The following is a 13,149-nucleotide window of genomic DNA, read 5'->3' as shown; positions in this document are numbered from 1 at the left end:
ATCAGGCTCACCACTTTTCTTGGGTGGAGCCTATTTTCTTGGGCTGCTGCCAGGCTCCCTGCAGGGATTCTTGCAGAGCCATGGAGCTGCAGAAAGCCCCAGGCTTTGCTCCACAGCTGTAAGGGCAGCAAATTAAGACTTCTTCTCGGAGTTTTATTTTGCTTCCCCAAAGTCATTTAAGGCACATTATGCCACTGAATTTCCTACAGTGGCTGGAATTAATGCACAATACGCTGCCAAGGCATGCAAATACCAATACCATTAAAGCAGTGCAAAAGCATTTAGCCTGCTTTAAAGTGTTGTGCACACACATCCTTCATTTTGTCCACGCAAAGCTTAGACATTAGTTCTTTAAATGTAGGTATAGGGCTCCTTTGTAAAGTAGGATAATGATCTTATAATAACTGTAATAAATTTAGATACTGGGGAATCCTGGTGTGACAGGCTCATGACCATCATACCAGCCAATGGGCATATCCCCCCTGAGCCACATCTCACCTGGGTGTATTCATCTGCCACAACTTGTTTTTTATACTGGATTTTACCTCCAGAGGTAGTGCTCAGTGATTTCTATAGGACCCAGGGTGACTCTACTGGTACATATTCTATGGGGCTCCTCCTCCCCTAGACCCCACCCATTTCTACTAAGATTGTGCCTGCCCAAGCTCCAAAAAGTTCAGAATTAGATGTAATAAACTTATTGGTATCTTCCAAGAAAATAAGCCTCACTTCAAGTGCAATCGGTGTCTACTAAAGAATATGGTAATTGAGGGAATTACTAAGGAACTACAGAAGCTTCTACCTGAAAGTTCCCAATTTGAATCCAACCCAGTATAACACAGATTACAAATTATTCCCAAGTAATTGATGTTTTTAGGAGTATATGTAATGAGTTGGGGGATCTCAGTTCCCACCTCGCAAGTTCACTGCACATTGATTTACAACTGTTGGCACAGCAGAAAGAGCAAGTCATGCATGGATGTTTGAAACTGAAAGAGCCTTGATTCCTCCTGTCCTGGTGAAGGCTGAGTCATGTTGGTAGCTTAATATAATGGTACTTTTGGTTAAAAATAAAATAACTTCATTTACTAGACCTAACAAACCTACGCATTTCACCACCAAATCCACAGGATTTTTAAACTGATCTTTATAGTTACATACAAATTAACTCAATCATTTTCACTAAATGTCACAGATGGAGCTTCACTAACTTGTCAGCTATATGGCAGCTCCTACCAGCAACAGCTCATGCTTGCCATAAGCTTCCAAACTTTCTTTTACACTTAATTCCTAAGACAGCCAACTCTTCCAGAAATAGTCCTTTTTAAGGTTTGTTTACATGTTGGTTACTGGGGTCTCCTGTCCTCCTTACCACTCACTAATGAATCTGCAGGTCTGGAGATAGAAAGAGAGTAAATCCATGATCAGTATTCCAGGATCCCAAACTCTTAGTAAATAAGGCTCTAATCTTAAGCACATGCATAATTTTAAACATATACATGTTTCCACTGAAATTAATTGAACTACTATCAAAGTTAAACATATAAGAGTTTGTAAGATAATATTCTAAAGATGAATACAGTCATGTTATTGAGAGAGAAGAGAAGTTTATGATGAAAGACATCTAAGTGATATGTTTATTGTGCTGAGTGGGGGGTAGTTTTAAATTAGGACACAGTGGGCACCTCTATACAAGATGCTACATTATTATTGCTACTGAGCAGTAGGGTCAAAAACTACCCATGTGCTGTCAGGACTCTGCAGTAACCACTACTGCGCAGTCATTTAGTGTTTTCTGGAGCTAAATTTAGTACTAAGTGACTGTGCAGTAATAACTGCGCAATAACAACTGCGCAGTTGGGCACATGGGTAGACGTGCCCACTGGGAAAAACTGAAGTAGTGGGAAACACTGAAGAAAAGGATGAATTTTAGGGCCCTCTCCCAGTGATTTAGATCCACCCCCTGTAGAGCCCCCAACGCACCCCATGAAAACTTTCCCTGCTTCAGCCAGCTCACACATGTTTTTATCACATTTAACTGCTCCTATCTGTAACAACTAAAGTCACGCTTCATGTTACACTGAGGCAGATTTTATTTCATCTTACAAATATGTAAATGAGACCTGTTTTCACAAATTCTTGCAAGTTGATTTTTTTTCATGTCCTATTTTGAGTGCAACAAAATGTATTTCTCCTACAGCCACTAGCAGGTTGCCAGATACCCCAGGCCTTGGGGGTATCCCACCCCTATTGCAGGACTCTACCTGCTAGCACTTGGGATTCACAGTCATGAAACCTTTTCTACAATTAGGCACCCATGCCAGCCCTTTCTCACAACACACAGTCAGAGGAGATGGGATATTGTAGAATCATAGAAAATGAGTGTTGGAAGGGACCTCAGGAGGTCATCTAGTCCAACCCCTTACTCAAAGCAGGACCATCTCCAACTAGATCATTCCAGCCATGCATGGGTGACTGGTGCCTCCTGAGTTGGGATGGGGCGACCGGGGGAGTGGGGGGGTGTCCTCCCACAGCTGACCAGAAAGGGCCAGGGGTGCTTCTCCTGGTGCCCCCCCTCTCCTGGCCAGCACTCTCAGGAGGGGCATCTGCCTCATCACCTAAGTGGGGAACACTGCCTGTCAGGGGGTGCACATGTACCCCCTATGTGTTGCCACTGCAGCCAAGGCATTTTCTAGACAAGTCTTAAAAACCTCCAAGGATGGAGAGTCCACAACCTCTCTGGGTAACCTGTTCCAGTGCTTTACTACTCTCTTCATGAGAAAGATTTTCTTAATATCCAACCTAAAGGGATAGCAGCTCCCTTTCATTAACAAGTTCATAGGTTAATGCAAGGCTGTCCAACTTCTAAGCAGCCAGATGCCATGTGCCCTGCAAGCTGAACAGCAGGGTTTACATGCCATGCAGGCTGCACCAATGCAAACCATGGACCCTGAGCTGTACCCCACCAGGGTACCCCCATTGCACTGTGTAGGCAGTGCCCTGGCCTCACCCCAACTCCCTGACTACAGGCTGTCCTACTTCACAATGGCACTCAAGCATCCTGGACTGAAGACTCCCATGGGACTGTGGCTTGTGCCACATTGTTCCCTGGGATGAGGACAAGAAGTGGGAGCTCAGAGAGTGAAGCTGCTGCCACAGCCAAAGCAGTGAGAGGAGCAGTGGCTTGGTGGAGGTCCAGGTGCCACAGGACAGCTGTGGATTAATTCACTCACCAGAAACTGTAAGACCCTCTGCCTGAGGAGATTCAAATCCCCACCTCCCAGCAGAGAAGTCTAAGCACTCTGAAAAGAAGAGGGTATTTACATTTCTTGTTAAAGTTATCTTGCTTTGCATAAGCTACTTCTGTATGTAGTGGTTCCAAGAGGGAGTAAAAGTAACAATGACTCATTAGCCTAGTGATTAGGACATTCTCACAAGAGGTTTATATTTCATTCCTCACAAGTGGAGAAGGGAATTGAATCTTGGTCTCTCCCATCCTCCGTGAGTGCTCTAAACATTGAGCTACTGGTTACAAATAGGGGACCACTACCACCATCATGTGCTTTGTGGACCAATCTGACCAGATATAGCAGATGAGAGAGGTGTGAAAAGGCCAAATTTATCTATCTTGTCAGGGGTTAGGAGTGGACTGCATGCCTGAAGCATACATCACAGTCAAGACTAATGTGCTCAGCAGTAGTGAAGACTAGAATACGAAAATAATTCTACTGGTGAAGACTAGAAGATATAGGGGTTTTAAGTGCCAGGTGAGGATCCCATTTTGGATTTAAGGACCTAACAAAGGAATTGAGCATCTAATTCCTTATGTGGATCTCACCCCTAATCTTTAGTCTGTTCCTGAGTAACATTAAGTAAAATACGTAAAAACATACCTTTCTGTTTACCACGTGTGCTTCCTTTGTGTATTTCAATACAGAATTATATTAATTAAAATGAGGTCCTCTCGCCCCCCCAGAAGTGTGCACTGTGGCTGGGAGGCAGCCCTACCCCCGGGGGCAAGGGGGACCCACATCCCCAGATCTGTGCGTGTGGCGGGTGCAGGGTGGATGCGTGCTGCGGGCTTGTGCTTCCCTCCCTGCTGCCCTTCCTCAGGGCCTCCACAGTGCAACATGTGTAACCTGGAGCAGCAGGGCACAGTGGGGATACACAGGAAATCTGCTTGCCACTGCAACCTCTGTGCTGCCCTGGCCACACTTCTCCTGTGTGCATGGGCACAGCATGGGCAGTAGTGCAGGGTTGTGCCCCTCACTGCTGCCCCTGCCCGCAGGGAAAGTGTGGCCAGGGCAGCACAGACCTTGCAGCAGCAAGCAGTTTTCCTGCATGGCTTTGCTGTGCCTGGCCACACTGGGTCATACATGCTGCACTGCGGAGGCCCCAGTGGAGGGCAGCAGAGCTGGGAGCACAAGCCCACAGCATGTACCTGCTCTGCCCCCCATCTCCTGCACAGATCTGGGAGATGCCCCCTGGAGTGCGAGCTGCTACCAGAAGCCAGTCTCACCCCCACCTGAGCCTGTTGTGGGCAGGCAGCAGTGGGGGAGCCAGCTCTGTGCTCCTTCTGTTGCAGCAGTTGCTGCCTTCTGTTGGGGGCAGGGAGCTTCAGACCTGGGTCCCTGGCCCCATAGCCCTGGCAGCTGGGGGCCCCCTCTGGCAAGGCTGGGGGTCAGGTGCTATGGGTAGGGGCTAAGGGGCATGAGCAGGGCTATGGGGCTGTGCAGGGGGAGTAAGGGGCACCAGTTGGGTTAGGGGGGCTGTTGGGGGAGTGAGGGGCATGAGCAGTGTGGGAGGTGGGCTGTGAGGTGAGTGAGGGGCATAAGCAGGGCTGTGGGGGGCCTTTAATTTTAATCATGAATTTTGGGGTTCTAATCAGAGAATTTGCAGTTTTTTATCAGGGAAAACCAGGATCCATGGTTATGAGTCTGTGTGGTCTTAAGCCATTTCAGAGGGGCATGGTCAGTTATTAATGTAAACTCCTGGCTGACTAGGTAATAATGAAAATACTCTAGCCCCCATTTTATGGCTAGACATTCTCACTCTACAGCGGCATACCTTTGTTTGTGAGTGTAAGCGGTTGGTGGCATGCCTCCTGGAGCTGAGTTGTCTCCCTGCTGGAATAGTTGTGTTCTGTCCTTCAGAAAAATCACCTGCCATGCCTTGATGTTAGAAAATAGAGGTGCAAATACAGTTTTGTGAGACAAAGGGGTTGGTTATAGGCTCAGGATGATGGCTTATCTTTGTAGGGCTCCACCATCCCTATACCCTGCCCTAACCACACCAGATGTTCTTGGCGTGATGTTACTCACCTCTGTTACTGATGGTCCAGTCTTAGTCATATGGACTCCTTCCCCAAGGGGTCCTCCTCTAAGTTGGCTGCTTGCCCTGTTCTTCCCTGCACAGGTCCCAAGGTAGCCACTTCTTAGTTCTAATCCCACCCTTAACCTTCGGGGTCGGGACGGATTTACCCCTCCTTGGGTTGTAATCCTGTCCATGTCTCTTCCTCAAGGTCCCCCAAGAAGTTATCTTCACCCCTCGGGACAGGACTCACTGACAGAACAGTCTCCTCCATCTCTTGGTTGGCTCTCACCAGGTAAGTCTGGGATTGGGGTTTTCCTCCAACCCCAAAGTCATTTCCTTCCCTCCTCAGCTATCACCATCTTCTCTCTCTCCTCCTCCTTCTCCCCTTTCTCAGGTCCAACCCTGGACTCTCTCTCGGTGTCCCCTTAAATTTCTCTCCCAGTTAGCTGGGTCCCTGGGGCAGCCTCTGATTCACTGCCTTCCCAACCCAGCTGTTTCCCTTTTAACTTTTTGGCATGGCTTTTTCTTTTTCTTTGGCTGCATCATTCTCCCTGTCTTGGGCTTGAACCCTGGCAGCTGGGTTTTGCCACAGCAGCCTTTGAACTGCCTCGGCCCTAGCTGGTTCCCTTAATTAATCAGGGCATGGTGTCTTTCCTGCCCTGGCTCACCACAGTGTCCTCAGCATCTCCTGGTAAGTTTCTTTCCTTTGTTTTAATCCTCGTGCTACACTTGGCAGGGTGCTTCAGCCACCCTGTCACAGCGAGGGTTCAACTTGTGGCTGGCATAGGCTATGAGCTGCTCCACTCTTGTCTTGGGACAACACAGTTCCCATGGCATGATTAGAGGCATCTGTCTGACAAATGTAAGGCCGTGTGAAATCAGGAGTCTTTAGGACAACATCAAGATACAGTGCTGTTTTCGTTCTCTGAAATGCTTGGAGGCATGATTCATCCCACTTTATAGGGTCTGAGCTTTTTCCCTTCAAAATGTTTGTTAATGGTGTGGTCACCTCCACAAAATGTGGAATAAAGTGCCAGTAGTAATTGGCTAGCCTGAGAAAAGCTCTCATCTGTTTTCTAGTTTGGGGCAGAGGGTAGGCTCTTATGGCCTCTATCTTATCGGCTAGCCAGTCGGATACATCCCTATCCCACTGAGAACCTGAGAGATTTGGTCTCTGCTTTTCCCAATACGCATTTTCCTGGGTTGGCAGTTAAACCGGCTAACCAGAGTTCCTGGAGGACTACCCAAAGGGCTTTTAGATGTTGCTCCCACTCATTTGAGTAAATGATGATGTCGGCCAGGTAGGCTGCAGCATGTCTTTGATGTGGGGCTAGTGCCCAATCGATTAGTCTTTGAAACATCGCCACTACACCATGTAGACTGAACGGCAAGCATTTGAACTCATAAAGACCCAATGGAGCACCAAAGGCAGTTTTTGTTTGATCATTCTTTTGTATTTGCACTTGCCAATATCCCTTAGTTAAGTCCAAGGTGGATATAAATTTTGCTTGCCCTACCCTCTCTAGTAATTCTTTAATCCGTGGTATTGGAAAAGCATCAAATCTAGAGATAGTGTTCAATTTTCAAAAGTCTACGCACAGCCTTAGTGATCTGTCTGGTTTTGGCACAGCCACTAAGGGGCTTCGCCAGGGGTTTTGAGCTAGCTAACATTTTATCTATTTCAGCCCTTATTAGGTCATAATGATGATAAGGGATTCTCGCAGAGTACTCAGGTGCCCTGCGCCTAAAAGCAGAAATGGCTCAGGAGAGACCCCTAGTGGTGAGAAGGGGGAGGCTCAACTGCCAGTCACCAGGGCAGCACAGGTGCTGGTTGCTAGGGGAACCAAGAGAATCAGCTGACAGGAAGGGGCAGGGGTTGGCCCCCTCTTAAGCCCAAGCATGAGGCCAGGAGAGCAGTTCCTCTCTGGCGGCCAAGGAGGGGGGAGCTCGGCCAGTGCAGAGAGAATGGAGAAGATAGACTGCATGAGCATCCCCTGGTTGCGGCTATGAGTTGGAGTATTTTCCCGGTAGGGATAGAACGTTGTTTTGACTGGACGGTTTAGTTTTATGTTATAGCCCAGGGGCTTTGTGGGTTTTTTTGTGTTTACTGTTTTAACCGGAGGACCGGGTGAGGCTATTATGAGTTGGAGGAGGCCTCATAGGAGCTCCATGGTAACGTGGGGCCCTGGTGCCAGAGAGGGTGCAGTGTTTTGGGGGGTGCATTGACCCCAGTCCTGGAGTGAGATGGGACGGTGAGAAGCCCCAGAGTGAGAGGGGATGGTGAGGAGCCCCAGAGCAGGAGGGGGCAGTGAGGAGCCCCAGAAGTAAAGGAGAGGGCCAAGGCATAGGGCAAACCATGTCAAATACCATTTGCGAGGCTTAGGCTGCAGTGTAAGGGAGGAAAAGGAGTTGCAGATAGTGCCCCCTGACACCAGGCTTATAAAATGGGCAGCCTCCCGCTAATTACATCACTCAATCAATTAAGATCAAGGCATGGCAGGCGAGTAAGCAGGCAGTTAGCCCGAGACAGGAAGGCAGAGCCACCAACAGAAAGGCTCCAGTGGAGATACCCCTGTCACAGGGATCCTCTGCCATTTCTCCCTTACCACTTTGCCTTTTGGTGTAATAATACTGTGACTTATTCTCTTTGTGCATCCAGGAATTTTGCTAAACACATTGCAAATTTCTTGTACTAGCTGCTTCAACTACATCTTTTGCCCCCCATGAACTGGGATCCTAAACAGATGTCCTTTGTAAGTCCCCATTCTTCTGTTTTGTTTTGGTTTTTTTCTCCTGTTTTACATTGGATCTCTCTCTTACTGGGGTAGAGAATAGACTTTCTGTTTCTTGCCATAACCTTAGCAAATTAATGTGGTAAATTTATTTCTCTTTCTTGTATCCCCAGGTGGAACGCTTCGTAATCTACTAGGCTGATTCATCTCACTATCTCAAAGGGCCCTTGCCAGCATGTCAGGAACTTACTAGTAGCACTGGGAAGGAGCACTAATGCCTTTTGTCCCTCCCTGAGCTTTCTCCTCTGTACACTCTTGTCATAACACTCTTTTTATTTCTACTGCACTTAACTGAGATAGTCTCGAGTGACTTCTCTGGCTCTCTGTAGCCGGTGCCTCAGTTCTTATGTGTATTCAGAGGGTTGTGGACCCGTAAATTCTTCTCTTTCCCAACCCTCCTGTACTATATTTAAGAGTCCTTGAGGTTGATGTGTGTACACAAGCTCAAATGGGGCAAACCGCAGGGAAGATTGAGGGGCTTCCCATATGGCAAACAAGAGTTGGAGGCACTAACAGGTTCCACTTATGGGACTCCTCTTGGGCACACTGACACAACATATTTTTAAGAGTACCACTAAACCTCTCCACCAACCCATTTCTCTGGGGATGATACACTGCCATCTGCAGGTGCCGGATTTGAAGCACACTGCAAAGCCTGCAGATGACATGTGCCATAAAACTAGTCCCCTGGTCAGTAATTATCTCTTTGGAAATGCCAACCCTCAATATCCACTTCAGTAATTCCTCTGTTGCCTGATGTCCTGTAACTGAGTGAAGTGGGATGGCATCTGGGAACCATGTTGCATAATCAATTAGGACTAGTATAAACTGGTGTTCCACTGAACTCTTCGGTAGTGGCCCAACTGTGTCCAAAGCTATCCGTGCAAAAGGGTTTAAATATTAAAAGGACTGAAATGATTTAATAGACATTAGGGGTGAAATGGACCTCAGAAAATCACTGAGTCCAGCCCCCTGCCCCAGGGGCAGAAAGTCAGCTAGGGTCAAAGGATCGCAGCAAGAAAAGTGTCCAAATGTTTCTTAAAAGAATCCAGAGTAGCTGCTTGCACCACCTCTGGAGGGAGTCTATTCCAGGCCTTCGGGGCTTGCACAGTAAAGAAATTTTTCCTTATGTCCAGCCTAAAACCATCTTGGAGGAGTATGTGACCATTGGACCTTGTTATCCTTGAGATTTCATAGATTTCATAGACATCAGGGCTGGAAGGGACCTCGAGAGATCATCGAGTCCAGCCCCCTGCCCAAAGGGCAGGAAGTCAGCTGGGGTCATAGGATCCCAGCAAGATAAGCATCCAATTTACTCTTGAAGGTGTTCAATGTAGGTGCTTGAACCACCTCCGCTGGCAGACTGTTCCAGACCTTGGGGGCTCGGACAGTAAAGAAATTCTTCCTTATGTCCAGCCTGAAACGGTCTTGCAGGAGTTTGTGACCGTTCGACCCCGTCATCCCTTGGGGCGCTCTGGTGAACAGACGTTCCCCCAGATCCTGGTGGTCACCCCTGATAAACTTATAGGTGGCCATCAGATCACCCCTGAGCCTGCGCTTTTCCACAGGCTAAAGAGTCCCATGTCTCTCAGCCTATCATCGTAAGATCTGTTTTCCTGCCCTCTGATCATGTGTGTGGCTCTTCTCTGAACTCTGTCATGCTTCTCCACATCCTTCTTAAATTGTGGAGCCCAAAATTGGATACAGTATGCCAGCTGCAGCCTCACCAAGGCTGAGTACAGCAGGAGGATGATATCCTGAGATTTCCTTGAGAAGCATCTATGGATGCAAGCCACAGTTTTGTTTACTTTACCAGCTGTGACATCACATTGGTGGCTCATGCTCGTCTTGTGGTCAATCATGACCCCCAAGTCCCTTTTGGCTGTGGTGCTAGCAAGTGCAGCAGTGCTGAGCCTATAAGCGTGATGTGAATTTTTTTTCCCCAAGGTGGAATACCTTGCATTTATCTGTATTGAATATCATTTGTTTCCTATCCTCCCACTTTCTAAGCCTAAATCTGACACTACCAGCATAGATTGTAGTGGGGCCTGTTGGGGTTTCCTTAGGCTGACCCTTTGGCAATTTGGACACACTTGGCAGAAGTCTTTGACTTGCTTATACAGGTGTGGCCAAAAACACTATTTGGCCAAATGTGCTTCCATTTTTGCCCTCCCCATATGTCCTCCCAGAGGATTCGCATGTGGCAGTCTCAGTAGTGGGGCCCAGTAGGGTTGAGGGATCAATAGCTTAGGTATTTCTTGCCCTTTTTGATGACCTTTTAATTCTATAAAGTAGGCCCTTTCTAAGTTCAAACTGGGGTAATGTGCAACACAACTTGGGGCAGATTACTTGTTCATTGTTCATGGCCAGCTCCATCTGGATAATGGCATGGAATGCCCCCTCTCCCACTTGTGCCTCTCAAAAGTGTGTGTTGCTGGACAAACTCTCTAGGTCAGATCCCTCCATGTTCTCTGATTCTTCTCCTGTGCGTCCTAGTCAGTCTTCTCTCTGGGTTCTCACCACCTACAACACCTGGTAGATCTCTTCCCAGTTATGGCCCAATATTGTTGGGTAAAGTAGATCCTCTGCTAGGCTGTAGCAGAGCACTAAGGTGCCTGCTACTGACAAACAGTAGTATGGGCTCAGCTGCTGGTTGCTAGGGGCAACCAGGAGGAGCTAAGGGCCGACACCTGATAGGTGAGCAGACCGGAAGGGGCAGGGCTGACCACCATAAAACAGAGACAGGAGGCTGTGGGTGCTCCTCTCTCCTTCCCTCTCCTGACTAGCAGCTGGATCAAAGGGGCACGGTTAGGCTGAAGAAAAGAGCTTGACCCTGAAAGGGAAAAAAGGAGAAGGCCTGGGGGTATAAGTCACTAGCTACAGGTGCGATATGGTGTGGATTAGAGAACGCTTGTCAGAGAGAACCTTTTAGCCAGGAGGCTTATGTTTTAGTTACAGCCCATTGGCTTATGTTATTATGTTGGTTGTTTGTGTTTACTGGTTACCGGAGGACCGGGTGAGGCTGTAGGGGTTGGAGGAGGCCTCATAGGAGCTCCACAGTAGCATGGGGGTTCCTGGTGCCGGAGAGGGCGCAGAGTCTGGGGGCCAAGCACAGCTACGGCCACCTGAGCCTCGATTGTGAGGAGCCCCAGTGGGGTGCAAGACCCGAGAAGGGGGTCTGAAGGCCAGGCATGGCTACAGCCTCCTGAGCCTCGATTGTGGGAAGCCCCAGCGGGGCTCAAGACCCAAGAAGTGCGTCTGGGGGGGCCAGGCACACCTACGGCCACCTGAGCCTCGATTGTGGGAAGGCCCAGTGGGGGCGGGAAACGCAAGGTGAGGCCCCAGTGCAGGCGGGAATCGCGAGGTGAGGCGAGGCCCTAGTGTGGGCAGGAATTGCGAGGCAAGGCAAGGCCCCAGCGCGGGCAGGCATCGCGAGGTGAGGCCCCAGTGTGGGCGGAAATCATGAGGTGAGGCCCCGGAGGGGGCGTGAGTGCAGAGAAGGGCCCCAGTGTGGGCAGCAACTGTGAGAGAAGCTAGGGAGTGTCCGTGGGGTGTGGGTAACTGCGAGAAGCCCCAGAGGTGAGAGGGGGCAGTGAGAAGCCCCAGAGGCGGGCCAGGGGGGCGCCCGTGGGGGCACCAAGAGAAGAGAATTGACTGGACAATGTCCGGTACACCTGCGAGGCTTGGGGCGTGCTATCAGGGGTGGTAGGAGCCACACGTAGCCCTTGAGGCTGGAGTGCACCAGGGCAACTAGCCAGAGCATTGGCCAAGATAAATCAAGGCACCGTGTCAAAGTAGATAGTAAAGGCAGCCTCCCCTAAACACTTAAGACATCAAAGACATGGTGGGCGAGATGGTGAGGGTGCGTTGACACCGACTTGACATGGTAGGGGGCGCTAGGGGAGTTCACAGCACCCCTAGGTCCCATCCTGTCACATAGGCCAACTGGCATCTCTCTGGCTGTATTGAGGATTTCCACCCGGTACCTCTTTCGGGGATACATGGAGGGTTGTCAATGCATGCATATCATCTGGACTGCCGTTGCATCTGGTGCCCAGTCGAGAGAAGCTAGATCTGCCTGAATCAACGTTTGGGCACAACTGGTATCAACGATGGCTTCTATCTTCTTCTCCCCAGCTGTTGCCCAAACCGTAGGTTGCTCTCTGTTCTTTTCCCAGTTGCTGTTTCCTAGGGTACAATTCATCATTTCACCTGGACCACTATCCTTCGGGTCATTCTGGTACTCCTGTGCTTTGAAATACGTGTCTCCTGAATGGGGCCCCTGCCGAGGCATGCTGGTACACTCCCTGGCCATATGTCCCAGCTTACCACACTGAAAAGACCATGATGCATCAATGAGCCAGACGTGCTTCACGTGCCTCTTTGCATTCAGCCTCTCATTGACTGATATTCAGCCCACCTTTCAAAGTCCACTTACAGCTATTTTCTCCTTGGGCACTATCAAAATCCTCTTCCAGGCTCAGAGCTTCCACCAATGATTTTGGACAGTGACATCTCACCCACTTTTGTGTATTCTCATCCAAGTCCAAGAGAAACTGTTCTAACAGGATCTGGTTGCATATATTGACCTTGGACATCTCTTGTGGCCTCAGTCACTTTTCCAGTAGATCTGCCAGGTTCTGAAGCAAGATCCTAGGAGACTTATCCACTTTCTTCTTGTTAGCTTGGAACATCTGGCAGTATCTTTCAGGACTGATGTCCAACCAGTATAGAATCATAGAATCAATGAGTCAGAAGGGAGCTAGACAGATCATCGAGTCCGACACCCTGCCATGGGCAGGAATGAGCACTGGGGGTGGGAGGGGTCATAAGACCCCAGCCAGGTGCCTATGCAGTCTCCTCTTGAAGATTTCCAGGGAAGGTGAGAGAACCACCTCTCTGGGAAGCTTATTCCAGGCTCTGGCCACCCTTACAGTGAAGTAGATCTTCCTAATATCTAACCTAAACCTATCCTCCCTCAGCTTGTGGCCATTGTTCCTGGTGACTCCAAGGGGGGCCCTGGTGAACAGACTTTCCCCGAGTC

General features: G+C 49.0%; 1 long non-coding RNA gene across 1 annotated transcript; it reads right to left on the bottom strand.

Moving 5' to 3' along the window:
• Window positions 1-289: 289 nt before the first annotated feature.
• Window positions 290-7,003, bottom strand: LOC109320177. Its single transcript, XR_002103742.1, has 3 exons — window positions 5,564-7,003; window positions 5,068-5,171; window positions 290-1,395 (listed from the first exon to the last, which is right to left on the bottom strand). It is a non-coding gene; the product is annotated as an uncharacterized LOC109320177 (long non-coding RNA).
• Window positions 7,004-13,149: the final 6,146 nt, after the last annotated feature.

The sequence above is a fragment of the Crocodylus porosus genome, unplaced genomic scaffold, assembly GCF_001723895.1.
Source record: "Crocodylus porosus isolate Cpor-Errol unplaced genomic scaffold, CroPor_comp1, whole genome shotgun sequence".
NCBI lineage: Eukaryota > Metazoa > Chordata > Crocodylia > Crocodylidae > Crocodylus > Crocodylus porosus.
The sequence above is the reverse complement of the archived record's forward strand: the minus strand, read 5'-3'. Positions and strand labels throughout refer to the sequence as shown.